We start from the raw sequence: 13,442 nt of genomic DNA, 5'->3' as shown, positions 1-13,442 counted from the left end.
CCACCTTTAACTATGACATTAGTAAGAAACTTCAATTCACAAATTTCCAACAATGCCAACAAAAACTAAACAACATGAGCTTCATAAATGTAGAATCGTGGCAGACCTGTTTTTTTTTTTTTTTCTAATTCCATTTTAGGCTGTGTTGTTTTTTTTTTTCAAATCAATTAACTAAATGTATTAGTTTTGGGGGGAATAAGTAAAATATTTTTAAACAGCCCCATTCAAGATAGCATATTCACTCTACATGATACAAAAGTTAACATGTCTTTATTGGATTTGGGAAACTCTAACATCACCATAGATAGCTTTATGGTCAAATGTGAAAACGCACTGACAAAACAATAAGGATGTAAACTAAGCAGATAAACAGGGTTAGAACAAAATACAAGTACTGATATTTTCAATTTGAACTGGGAAGACATAAACTGAGAAAGTTTGCAGAACCTCAAAATCCAAGATGGCTCTTTCACATATCAACAGCTGTGAAAGTTTAGTGATACTGTTTATCAGCACTTCTGTTTTATTTAAATCTCATCAAATCAGTTATACACAAAGTGTCTGTCCAACTTCTATCTGTGGACCCTTTTGTAACTAGTTTTGCCTGATTATAAATCAGAGGTTAAAGCATTTGCTCATATATTAACCACAAAAATTAGTCATATTTGAAGGTTCTATCTTCAGTGGCATTTCTTACCTTAACACGTTCATGTCTATTTATCCACCGTGGATCCGTCCTGTCTGACCCTTTATTTAACAAGGTGGGAAAGTTCTCACTAAAGATTAATGAGATTCACCTTTACTGCTGAGTCGCTATGATGGAAACTGACCCATCTATAATGACTTTCAGGTAAAATAAAGACACCCTGCAGAGGCAGACAGGGCTTCACACATTTGTCTTTTCTAAATGTTAATTCCTTACAGGGGTTTAATTGACAACAAGTCAAATTCTCACTAATTTATATCTGCTGTTGACTATTTGTAATTTGAGCCCCTCCTGACTTTATTTACCCTTTGGTTGAGATAGTGGTGACAGTCGCCAAAATGCCTTTCAACAAGCCTACAAGTATCTCCAAGACTTTGTAAAAGACCTCTATGAAATTAAATAAAAGGATGATTTCACTGTTTAAATTGAACTTAAACAAGCAGATGAAGGTTTCAAAGTTTAGCTACAATGGAGACTAATCATACAAAAAACTTAATTCCCCTTTTCAAGCCCTGGAGCTGTATCTATGTAACATAGCCATTTCCTTGTTTTAGAATTTCTATCATTATAGATCAGCAACAAAGAAATACAGCAACCCTCATGGCTTTTATTAACACACAAATTACAATTTTAAATATTTTATATTGGGGACCGGATGCCCTGCAGCACCTGCCATGCCACATAAAGCTTTTCTTTACTCGGTTCAAGTAAAAAATTTTGCACTATATTACTTGCCTCTTAATTCTCTTTGTTCCTGACAGCTTGCAAGTCTGGCACTAAACAGTCCCCTCTAATGACATAACAGCGTTTCCGGCAGCTTAGGGACATCCACTTCGCCGACATTTGCAGTTACACTAACCAGCGGCTGAAATCACTCGGGCCAACAGGTTAGACTAGTATGAACACGCGATGTTTTATACACATTTGGTCTTTTACTCTAAACATGAAGGTTTGTGTTGCAGGGAGTTGCAGAGTGAGATGAGCAGAAACGCAGGTATTTTAGAGGTCCTTCCTCTTGTGAAGCTTTTCATCGGGTGAGGTAAGGATTTTTTTTTTTTTTTTTTTTAAGCTGGTGTTAACAGTGGCGAGGTGATGAGACATCGTACTGCCAACTGGCCCAGCAAGAGAGAGCGACAGGCCGGTGACAGGCCGGGGCACACGGGCCTCAGTGAGTCACTGATATGGGACAGCGATGACATGCCGTCACTTCAGCATCCGCTCTCCAGGGCTCTGGAGCTCTATTTTAGAGAGGAGGGACTTACAGGCGAACTGCGTGCAGTAGCGAGGCTAAGGCTGAGAGACAAGAGAGGGCAAAAGGATATAGAAAAGGATCAGCTCCCCTTCAAAACAGTGAGCTTTGACAATGAGGATGAGGTCATGTTCGAAAAGTGAAATTGACGCAACTGAAATCGCGTCATCGTGGCCAGAGAGTGATATCAAAATCGATCAAATGCCCTGAAGCGTCACGTTTACGTGGATGTGACAAAGCTCTGTAGCTGCTGCAGCGAGCAAAGGAGAAAGTATGACGTTATTCACATCGTCCATGGAGAGATATTTTGAATGGATGGGTCACTATTGGTTTGGAAGCTTTCTGCTGACAGTAGACATTAGTTTTATTTAACGAGCACAATAGGCATTCTTGAACATTAGTTATCACGTTAAAGATGGTCTCCAAATGATATGTTATCTTAAAAGCAAAACATGTTCTTATTTTACTTAATGTAAACAAGTGATTTCTTTTTTGCGTAAACTTGTTGATCTGATCAGATAACCGACCACCAGCTGCTCCGCCTGGTGAAACTGTGGCTGTGAAAGTCTGCTGCTCAGGTTTACATCTGCATTAGTGGTTGTATCTGCGGTGCTACGTCTGTCGTAGCTGGGCTGTGACCGTTGGCATTAGCTGGGAAAGCATCGTGATCTCACACAGGATCTGAACCGCTGACGTCCCATCTGACAGATGTCATATCACCGCACACATTCATACCTCCAGATGCAACTAGTGTTACAACCATTAGTGACAATAACCACGATCGGAAGTGACAAAAATCGTCCCATTCACAGCTACAGTCCGTTTCAATCAGCCTCACGGCAGTTGGGGCTCAATGGGTCGTCAGCAGTATGTAACCGAGACTGATTTATGCCTATAATACATTATAATACATATCTCAGGTCAGCACGGCCTTTCTCTATGAATCAGAGGGAATGCAAAACTTCACACCTTTCAGGGAGTCCTTAGATTTAGTAACAGAGAATTGGAAATGTGTCATATTATATATAGAAAGGAATTTTTTTTTTTTCCTTCTTCAACTTTACTGTCACCGTTCTACACCCACAGAGAAAAATAAAAATACGCTTTCCTGCATCAGATCACATACAGACACTGGGACTGTCAACATCACCTTTTTCTTCACTTCAGAGGAACACACGCAGTATTTTTTTGTTATCAGTTTATAAGTTGCCAGCAGTAATTGGTAATGGAAAGGTAAACCATATGTTATGACCCTGAAAACGGTAAATTTTTGCCATAAAACAAATCCATCCTCAGGAGTCTAGAACAATCAAAGCCACATTAAAAAATGACTTGATTTGTGCTAACTAGTTTACAGAAAAAAAATCAGATGAGTCAGACAGGACTAGGCTCGCAGCCAAGCTTTAATAAATAAACAGGAAGTGAATTTGCTCAGTGGCACCTGATATCACCTCATGGAGTTCATTTTCCTTTTCAGAAGCTCATAAATTGCAATGCGCACGTACCAGAGGTCACAAATACGCCTGTAACACAGGTGCTGATTTTGATCGAGCGATGTAACTTTCTACGCTCTGTTCACGCACAACAGGAGCAATCTGAACTTTTCGATCGCACCTCGTAAATATATAATTCAATCGGTTTTATGCATCTTTTAAACTACTACGTAAACCGTTGTAAACAAACACAGGGACACACACTCAGAAAACACGCACTTAAATCCACTGTCGGCCATGTGGCCTTCTCGAAGTGGGTCCTTGTCTGATTTCGAAAGCAGGTAGCAGGTTCGGTCTCTTGGTTTTTCAGTTTGTATTCAGCTCCTATTTTCAGATCTAAGGTTCCACTCACGATTAGTTGCTTGCCATCGTTTTAGAGAGCTTATTATATCTCCTTTGATGTGGTGATTCACATCACAAGTATTGAGCCAAGAGGTGCGAGTGGAGGTCGGGGGCAAGAACCTGTTGCGTGAAATTCCATCATACGGGTAAATTGGAGGATTGCAATAGTTCAATCTAATATTAAAATCTTAAAAATCGGACACCCTGGAAACACATCGACCTCTCCTGTATTCAACAATCTTGGTAAAAGATCTAAGTTAGAAATCCATCCATTATCTATAACCGCTGGAGCCCATCCCAGATGACATTGGGTGAAAGGCAGGTACACCAGAAATGTAATTAAAATTTGCCCCTTCATTTCATGGAGTTTAATAGTCTGTAAAGGAGGACTAAATGAGAAATAAAAGGGTGACTCGTTCTTGGCAACCTACACAAATGCTAAATAGCCGTACATTCGCGTCCCTAAAAGTTGAACTCAGGTGGAGATGTTGCATGAAAAGGTGCCTCAGATGCAACAAATATTCTCAGTTCCTTCCTACTCCCCTTTTGTTTGGTGTCAGCGGTTCAGTTTGATACGGAGGGGGAAGTGTCAGATAGAAAGCCTATAAAAGCACAGACACTTTGGACAGCTTGTTATAAAGTTAAGATGGCGGAAGACAGTTTGGCCCAAAACTTCTGATTTTCCGCTGACGCGCTGGAGCCTCCCATCTCTGGACAAACTCCGTCGATACGTGATTGATGCTGACGCGAACAAGGCAGAGGATTTCCTCAAGGACTCACCCATAACATTTCGTTAATGATTACAGACCTGCTCCCTCGCTAAGGAGGAGATGAAGTGAAAGGTGACGACATAATGGTTTGACCACTAAGCTCTCTTCACAGCCACCGAACGACTTAATGAGGCACCTTTTGAGCCACTTTGGCATTTACTCTCGACTTAAATAAAGTCTTGTCCAACAGGAACAACTGCCCTCCAAACCCCCACCCGGACACACATCTCCAAAACATGTCTCTCTTCTATGGTCCGGACGGTCACGTCTAAACTCACCGTGCCTCCTTTAATGCAAGCTGATTGGACGGAGCTCTTCTTCTCCCCTCAGACCAGTCGGTGATCTGAGTGTTGTGTCCCTGCATTAATGCTTTAACCAATCCCTCCATCCTTCATTGACTTTGTGGTTGATGCCTGTGACCCAGTGCAAGTTATTTTTACCACAGTGGCTGTGTGACGGACGTCACTTGAGACCTTTAGACTAGTTTTTTGATCAGTCATGGATAATATAAGTTCATTTGCAAACGTATTACAGAATTTGGATCTGTCTTTCAGCAACTGCATCGCCAGGAAGCGGGATTTGTGGAACAAGGTGGTCCCGTATCCACGGGAGGATACCGTGTCAGTTCCACGTTTGTGTAACGTTGAGGTTAAAGGAATTTGGATGGAGCAAACACAGGACTTTCACTCAGATGACCGGTGTTCGAATCTGTGAGAAAGAAAAACTCAATGTGGATTTCTTTTAGGTAACGTACATAAAGAAACGTATTTAATTTATGTACATTAAGTAACTGAAGTGACGCATGTTACTTACGTATGATTACTTTTTTTTTTTTTGTTATCCCAAACCATGTTATGAACAGATTGTAAAGCAGCTATATTTAATACCGCAAACATTTAAATGCTGTTTATCCTGGAGATCATAAAAATAATCAAATATAATATCAAATAATATATAATATGATGACTTTGAAAAGGTCTGTGCTGCATATTGAGAACTTGTACTTTTGATGCATTTAGCTGATTAAACGAACACACGTTCACATAATGAACACAAGACATCTGCTTGTAGTATTTTTAGCTTTACATTCTTTACATCTGAATACTTCCTCCAACAGGGGTATTGAGTTTGAAATGTGGTGAGACCTGTGGAGTAAAGGCATTTAACTATAAGGGCAGATCTTCATATTTTGTGATAAATAATCTAATATTGTCTTTTTAGCTCACTCTAATCCATTAAAATGCCACTAGAAGATCTGTATAGTTTCATTATCTTGAGGGAAACAAGTTTCCAAATCCCTTTGAACAGCCCCTCTTAAATACTCAGAATTAATGGAGCCAATAAAAATGTTTGCTTCCAGAAATTCTGAAAAATACCAAAATTATAATTACATAAACAGCAGTTTCTGCAGGCATTACTGTATACCATTTGGTGCTTTCAAAATATAGAAATACAGCACATTACATTTCATCCAATAGATGTCTGAATGAGACAAGAGCCTCCTGCATCACACGAGAGGAGGATTAGCCCAGAGGGAACACCACAGCCCTGCGTGGGATTTCATAATACGTTAAATTATCATGAATTACAAAATGTGGCCGACAATAAGCAAACATGCCAGAGCCGATTTCACAAAGGAAAAACAAGCAGTTCAACTCACAACCCCTTGTGAAAAAGGCCAAAGTCCTCCATGATCTTTTCAAGATGAGACTCTACCAGCTGAAAAAAGTGCCCGTGACAACATGACTTATCGGCCTTTAAAGAAAAGTGCTCAAACGGATGTATTTGGTAATGTGAGTTAGCAGCGGGCCGGGACCTGCAGAGAGCCGCGTCTCGTGCCCTACTTAACCTGTCGAGGCCAGTCTGAAAACTCCTCAATCAAGCCTCAGTGGGTGTAAAAAAAAAAAAAAGACATAGTTCAGAGGTGAATGAAACATTGAGGGCATCGGGAGAGGGGGGGGGGGTTGTGGGTATTTTTGTCCTCGGGCATTTACCGGTCTTGCTCGAGAACACGTAAGCCCCCGTACCCGCCGCAAAAGTGGACCGTTCCTTCAAAAGATTTTGAGAAACGAGCTACAGAGGAATGACACATAAATCTGATAGTGAACTCCGCTGAGGCCGATGCGATGACGCGAAGGAAAGAAAAAGGGCTCTCAGAATAGTTCCTCTCCTCCCCCGGGAAGGTGTGTGGGTGATGTCGGTGCCTGGTTGCTAAGTAGTTATTTATGGAAAGTTTTGCGTAATGTTTCGGGGGGAGTATCCCTTTTGATAAGAATCCCAGCAGCACCAACCTGCAACCTGCGACTCTACACTTACCCGATAACATTTCATGGAACATGGCTCACTTCTTTCTTCTAACATCATTTTTTTTTTTTTTAAAAAGAGAGCGGTTGGACAAACTATGATTTCCTCCAAATATGCACACAATATGAATGCAGCTGTGACTAATCACTTCCCCTGTTCAACCTCCGCTTCAATTTGCAAAAATCTATATTTCTGGCCACACGGGGGCACTATAACACTAACACTGTCACCCAAACAGTTGCTTATTTACACAATTATCGGTTACGCAATAATGTTATCATTCCTTTGGAATTACTGGCTTGTTGCTAGTGGTGAACATTTAGTGTGCTGTGGGTCTTGCCACTGATATTGATGCTACAGTATGAGAGCTGTGAGATTAAACCAAAACTGCCTGACAGCTAAACAAGGAGCTGAAACTCGGTGATGAAGTTCCGTAAGACCACGAAGAGCTGCAGATTTAACTGACAATACTCTGCAGCTGCTTCACTACGAGCGACGCCTTTCGCATGTATTACAAAAATATTCCTTATGGTCACAAAAGTTCACCTCAATTTATCAGCTGCCAGCAAAAGTGGATTTGGACAACACCCTCAATAGACTTGCGCCGTGTAGTTAAGACCGTACGCTCGTTAAAATATAGCCCCCTGAGCATTTTGTCCCTTACGGGCCAAGTTTCAAAAACACAGAATCCTACGATTTTCACAGTCCGACACGCTAGCGATCTTTCATTAGACCCAATGAAATAACCCATCATGGGTTATTATGGGGTTTGTGGGGCAGTCGCTATTTTCTAAGACTCGACAAAGCTCCTCTAGAGCCACAGAAGACCTGCTAGAGCTCTTAATGCTCAGCAGAACTGAGAATAAACAGTAAAGCATATGTCTGTAGGTACAGGTGAAAATCCAAAAACACCACAGGGAGGCTGTTTTTTTTTTTTATAGATGTATGTTGGTCCATGGTCATAATTCTTATGTCCAAAAAATGCTGACTACACATTGTGTTTTATGATTTGTGTCCAGTTTGAGGAAAGGTTTTTTTTGAAGCTTTTCATATTAGTCAGACAACAACGAGGGGGCGAGAAATGGTAGTTTAGATACGCCTAATGTATGTGCCTGCATGAGTGTGTTCTGGGGAAAGGTTACGTGTTATACAACATCCACCTAAAAGCCAATAAAGTCACAAGACAGGTGTTGCCCACTAATTGGCTGTCATGGCAACGACCAAGACAAAGAAAGTTAATCAAAATTTGCTTTTTTTTTTTTGTTGGCTATATTTGTGCTTGTAATGTTCAATACGCATCATAAATATACTATTTGTCAGTGTGAACTATTAGGTGAGATGTTTTGTTCCACATTGGTGATGTTAAATCTCAAAACTGAGGCTTGTTCACAAAGGATAACGACCACAACCTGTTTGCCTCATTGCAACCTCTGTCACTGTTATATAACTCTTTAAAGGGATAAGAGTTACCCATGGGCATCACAGTGGGCAGCGGGCACAAGAATGACACTCAAAGGCTTCAACGTCTGGTGGTGTAACCCGACACAGGGCTGGCACCACTCTGTGGGGGACTCTGGGTGACATTTGACTACAGCTCCAGGAGGGCCAGATGTGCCGCTTTGATGGAAAGGAGACGTGTCAGCTCAGAATAACCAGCGTGACAGAGACGGAAAGTACGAGGGAAGACCGAGTCCCAGCGTTGGGATGCCGCTGTCCTTTTCCAAAACCCGTAGGGGAAGTTCAAATGAGAGCACTCACCAACAACTCTTCATACAATCGCGGGAGGGCTTGAAGGACGCATCCTTAATACACTGATCAATCTGCGCCGGCGAATCTGCAGCTCTAGGACACAAAATAAAAGGAGGAAATAAATAAAGGCGGCTTTATCGCTTGCCTGCTGCCAATTAAAGTGAGGTCTTATCAAAGCCCTTCAGCTTTATTAAAATGCAGCGCACTGACAGGCCAATAACCTCTGACAAATTAATAGATTTTTGACAGACGGCTCGAGGCTAGAAGAGCGCAGTGGAAATGATCAAAAAGACAACGATAAGCTTGGATGTTTCACGGCAATAAAACACATTATGACTTCATCATACAAAAAAATATGTTTGCACATGTGCTGTTTGTATTATAAATTCATCAGACTTTTATGACTTAAATGTGGTTACAGACATGTTTTAATATTTTTTTTGGAAAGGAAAAGACAAACAAAATTTTAATTATTGATTATTTCTTTGAGAGGAGTTCAGTTTACTAGAGCCAATGGTGCACTCAACAACTTCAAAACCTCAAGTAAAATGAAGGTTTTGGAGGAAATTGCATCATTAAAAACACATTTTCACTTTCTTCCTTCCTTAATTTTTCTTCAGCCCACAAAATGTCGCATATTTACAGCTGCACAATGTTTTCTGTTCAGTAAATGAGGGTTTATAGCTTTTGTTTCCACACTCTCGCCTCTCTAGATATTGCCTTTCATATTAAAGCTGGTGACATTTTGTCCAATGATGACCAACCGTAGGTGTTATTAAACCCTCATTCTGGGGTGTTTGAGATATTTATTCAGGGCCTGTGTAGTAGGATATTGCAATTTCTGAAAGAACACTTGCATGCCTGTAAATGAACAATAGCTACGTCTCTGAGAATGGTGACACTTTTCAGTTTGATTGTTGCAGCATTTTCATTTAAAAATCTCTTTTCACTCGAACGCTTAAAAGAGGCAAAAGTGCTCGTTGTTGCAAGCAGGTATGTGTCATATTATTCTCTGCATCACTGCATTATGGGTGTCAGAGAGCTGAACTTAGATTTCTTTTTTCATTGAAGATGGAGACAAGAAAAAGACCCTTAATTGTATTCATGCAACAATAGCACCTACTTTAGAAAGTGGATTAAAAACAAGCGCCGCTACTTGATGAGTGCAAATTTTTCTATTAAGTCTGATTACGAGGACATTTATAGACTCCAAAGGACAATGGGCTAGAAAAGCAAATGATTACAGTGAAAGTGAGACACAGCTAAAGAAAAGGGGAAATTATCGCATTTCTCTTCATGAATAAAGGACTTGATGTAGCTTCACTATGTTGAGATGTACCTGATAGGTTAACCTGCACAAATGTCTGGTTTAAAGACGCCTTAAAAGATACATTTCGTAAAGGAACCACCTCAGTGTGAGCTGGATGTCAGAGTGCATAAGGGTTTAACAAAAAAGAAAAATACAGCATTAAACCAAACAATATCAAATAATTGCTATTTAGATGCTCGACTACACCAAACCTGGTTCTGGCCAATACTTGCTCCTAAATACAAAACATGAAAATTAAAAACAGTTGCTTCACCGTTCACTTTTGGTCTTATTGATGTTACAGGAGAAGAAAACAGATCATTAGACTGAAGGTTGATTGAAAGAGCTGCTCTCAGTGTGCAGGGAGGTGTTTACCTGCAGCTCTCCCGTTTACCCTCACCTGCATGAGGAGGTAAGGAGTTCGGCATGTTTGAAAGGACCTCGCCGTCCGAGCGTCTGCTAGGATTTTCAGCCACCTCTTTTGGAGGCGTTCTTGTCTGGAAGCACCCGGATATCCTCAACATGAGCGGAGGAGAACGAAAGGGAACAAAGGATGTCGCGCATATACATATACTGTATTCTCAAACGTGGTTGACAGATGGTTGGATGGAAGTTAATATGCTGCTAGCTGTTCTGCATTTAAAACCATTATGTTCAATATATATATATCAATATATATTCTGTGCAGCAATTTTTTTTTTTCTTGCAAAACAGTTTTGTATAAATTGGGGATAGAGCACCTTATCGCAAACCGCAAATGCTCACGCAGAATAACTTTTTGATTGTCCCCTGTAGTTTGAATGTGTTGATATGAATTGAATAATAAATGTTTTATGTCCAATATAAAAAATATCAAAACAATTTTTAATAAAACAGCACCTTTAAAAAGGCCAGTCACATTTTCCAGGAGGAAGCTTTGTTATGTTGCTGTTACTTCGTGCTTAATTTTTAGTAAATGCTTATATCACTGTACCGTATTTGAAAGTTATTTATCTCTCCTATGCATCTGCTCTTGTATTTCTGCTGTGATGCATCAGATCAAGAAAGCCGATCTTATTGCGTTTGGGAGAATTTGCAGTTGATTTCAGCTGGAAATGTGCTTCCAGGCTTTCCAGCGTTGCGGCGCCCAGCTCCGTGTGCAGGCGTGGATTTGAAACACGCTCCGAGAGGAGAAGTGGGCGGAGAGTCGCTGCGGCCACGTTTGTTCGGGAAGTCACGGCTAATCGTGACGTTGCCTGCCTTTGCGAGCTTGTGATGTTACCTGTCCTGACCTTTTCCCCTGCAGGTGACAGGATGCAGAGCAGCGGGAGAGCGCGGCGGTGGGTCCATGATTAGACCACATCAGAACTGCAGGGTGTGGTGTTCTCGGTACCGCCGTCACACACATCAAACAGTCAGGTGTCCCCGTCAGGTACGAGGGAGCAGCAGGACACGGAGAAACTGGAGGCGGAGAGTGAGTCAAAGCTTCACTGCTCCATCTCTACTGTGTCTTGGCTACCCCTCCGACCTCGGGGCTTGTTTATATCCTCTACTGTCTGTGTGCGTGTGTGTGTGTGTGTGTGTGTGTGTGTGTGTAGGTGAGTAGGCGTGTAGGCAGATGCAGGTATGTTTGGCAACCAGGGGGGAGGTGGGAGTGAATCAGTGTAAATGAATTAACCCTAAGCAGCGTTCACACTATCAGAAAAACAAATTTACACCTCTTTCACACTGACCTGGTTGCATAATTCATGAGGTGAACCTGGAGAATATTAAACCGTTAATGCTGCAATTTACATAAGTCTACTGTCTACAAATGTACTGTTAATATTACAGACTAGGTTCATGAAGCACAGTGAAAAACTGAACCAAACACTGCAAAGGAGAAATTTAAAATAAAAACGGCGGCACGTACTTTCCTGCCTCGCATGATGATTGTCAGTATTGGAGCTGAGCAAAACATGTCAAATGCATTTATTACTTTTTTGCTGTTTTCACCCCCCCCCCCCAAAAAAAGTTGCCTCGTCTTTATCTGTGCAAAAACGCTAATTGGCTCATATAAATTTGTTGGACTGACATACATATTTGCTTGCTGGTAAACAACACATGGTCGGCCATCTTGCTTCGTCTGTTGTTATGGTGACGTCACCGTTGTGTCACTGGTAGAAATGCGAGCTGGTTTGCTGGGTGGCACCCCGGCTCCACATTTCCAGAACTGAACCAGAACTTTTCTTGTTGAAAACCAGTAAATGAGGCGAAGCAGGTGAGAAGGCAGTTTACTTGGTCCCTTTTCAAAACTATAGTCTGTAAACAGCTGCAGTCTGCAAAAGCAGAGATTTAGATGCAGGCAGTTAGGACAAAGGGTGGACCTCTATGACTCAGAGGCACAGAAGAGTGTGGGGGCAAAGAGAGTGAGCTAATGGACCGTACAGTGTATAAGTGATTAATTACCGACAACAACGGGGCAGATGTGCAGGCAGGTGATGGTCAGGTGACTGTGGAACATCAGGACGGTATGAAGGTATACTGCAGGTTGAAGGACAAGCTCTGGAGTGAGAGGAGGTGACGGGCTCGTTCGACTTCATGCAGCGCTGGCTGAACGTGATGCACGCTGGACTTCAAACAATGCATGCTGGTTAGAGATTTTGTCCGACTTTTCGCCGACGCTGCAAAACGTCACCGTGTCACATGACATTAACATCTCCCGGAAGGAGGGTGGCCACAGTTTCCAGAGTCAGGTGCTGCTATTGCTCTCCTCCGGGCTGCACCAGGCTTAAGGCTTAACTAACACGCATGATGTATGGTTTGTTTATATTCTAAGAACTTCAGATCCGTTATCTCCTGTGGTTTTCTCTCCCAAAGGAGATGAAATCTATTTGATCTCCTCTTTCTGGCAGCTCAGTTTTTACAAATTGGCATCATAAACTACAGTTTTAGTTTTCAGCAAGAAAGCTGTAAGATATTTCAGTTCGGGAGTTTGTTATTTTAAAAGAACGAATGCCCAGTAGGTCATATTTTAAATCAATTTACTCATGCGTTTGTGTGAATAAACAGTGTGTAGAGAGGTTTTCAAAACTGTCTTAAATATGAAACAGATTTGCACTTTTTCAACTTGCTGCTGCGACACAGGTGCGGTGATTTCCCCAAACGTGTTGGCATGTTGCTTATTGATGATGCTATGTTGCAACGGAAAAGGTGTTCTGTGTTTATTAGTCGTTACTTTATTAAGACACTACACAAACACGAACCTGGAAGGCAAATGCTACGAGATGTTTTGAGGTCACACACTCGTAGAAGCAGAAGTGTCCGACTTGATTTTAGTCTCTTTTTTTTTTGTCCACCCCTGCAGTCATTGGCTTTTAGTGTTGACCACCAAGTCAGTCAGAGTCAGCAAGAGTTTAAAACAAACGCAACTGTTAGTACTGGCACGGACAAATAATATGCAGGAATTCAGCTAGGGAAGACAGACTGTCCACCTTTTTTTTGAGGGTATCTTTCTAATCAAAAACTCTTGGATGAGAATTCGAACTTTCCTTAAAGTGTT

This window comes from Embiotoca jacksoni, unplaced genomic scaffold, assembly GCF_022577435.1.
Source record: "Embiotoca jacksoni isolate LCO1_2020_lvr unplaced genomic scaffold, fEmbJac1.0.p SCAF_25, whole genome shotgun sequence".
Classification (NCBI taxonomy): domain Eukaryota; kingdom Metazoa; phylum Chordata; class Actinopteri; family Embiotocidae; genus Embiotoca; species Embiotoca jacksoni.
Note: the sequence above shows the minus strand (reverse complement) of the source record.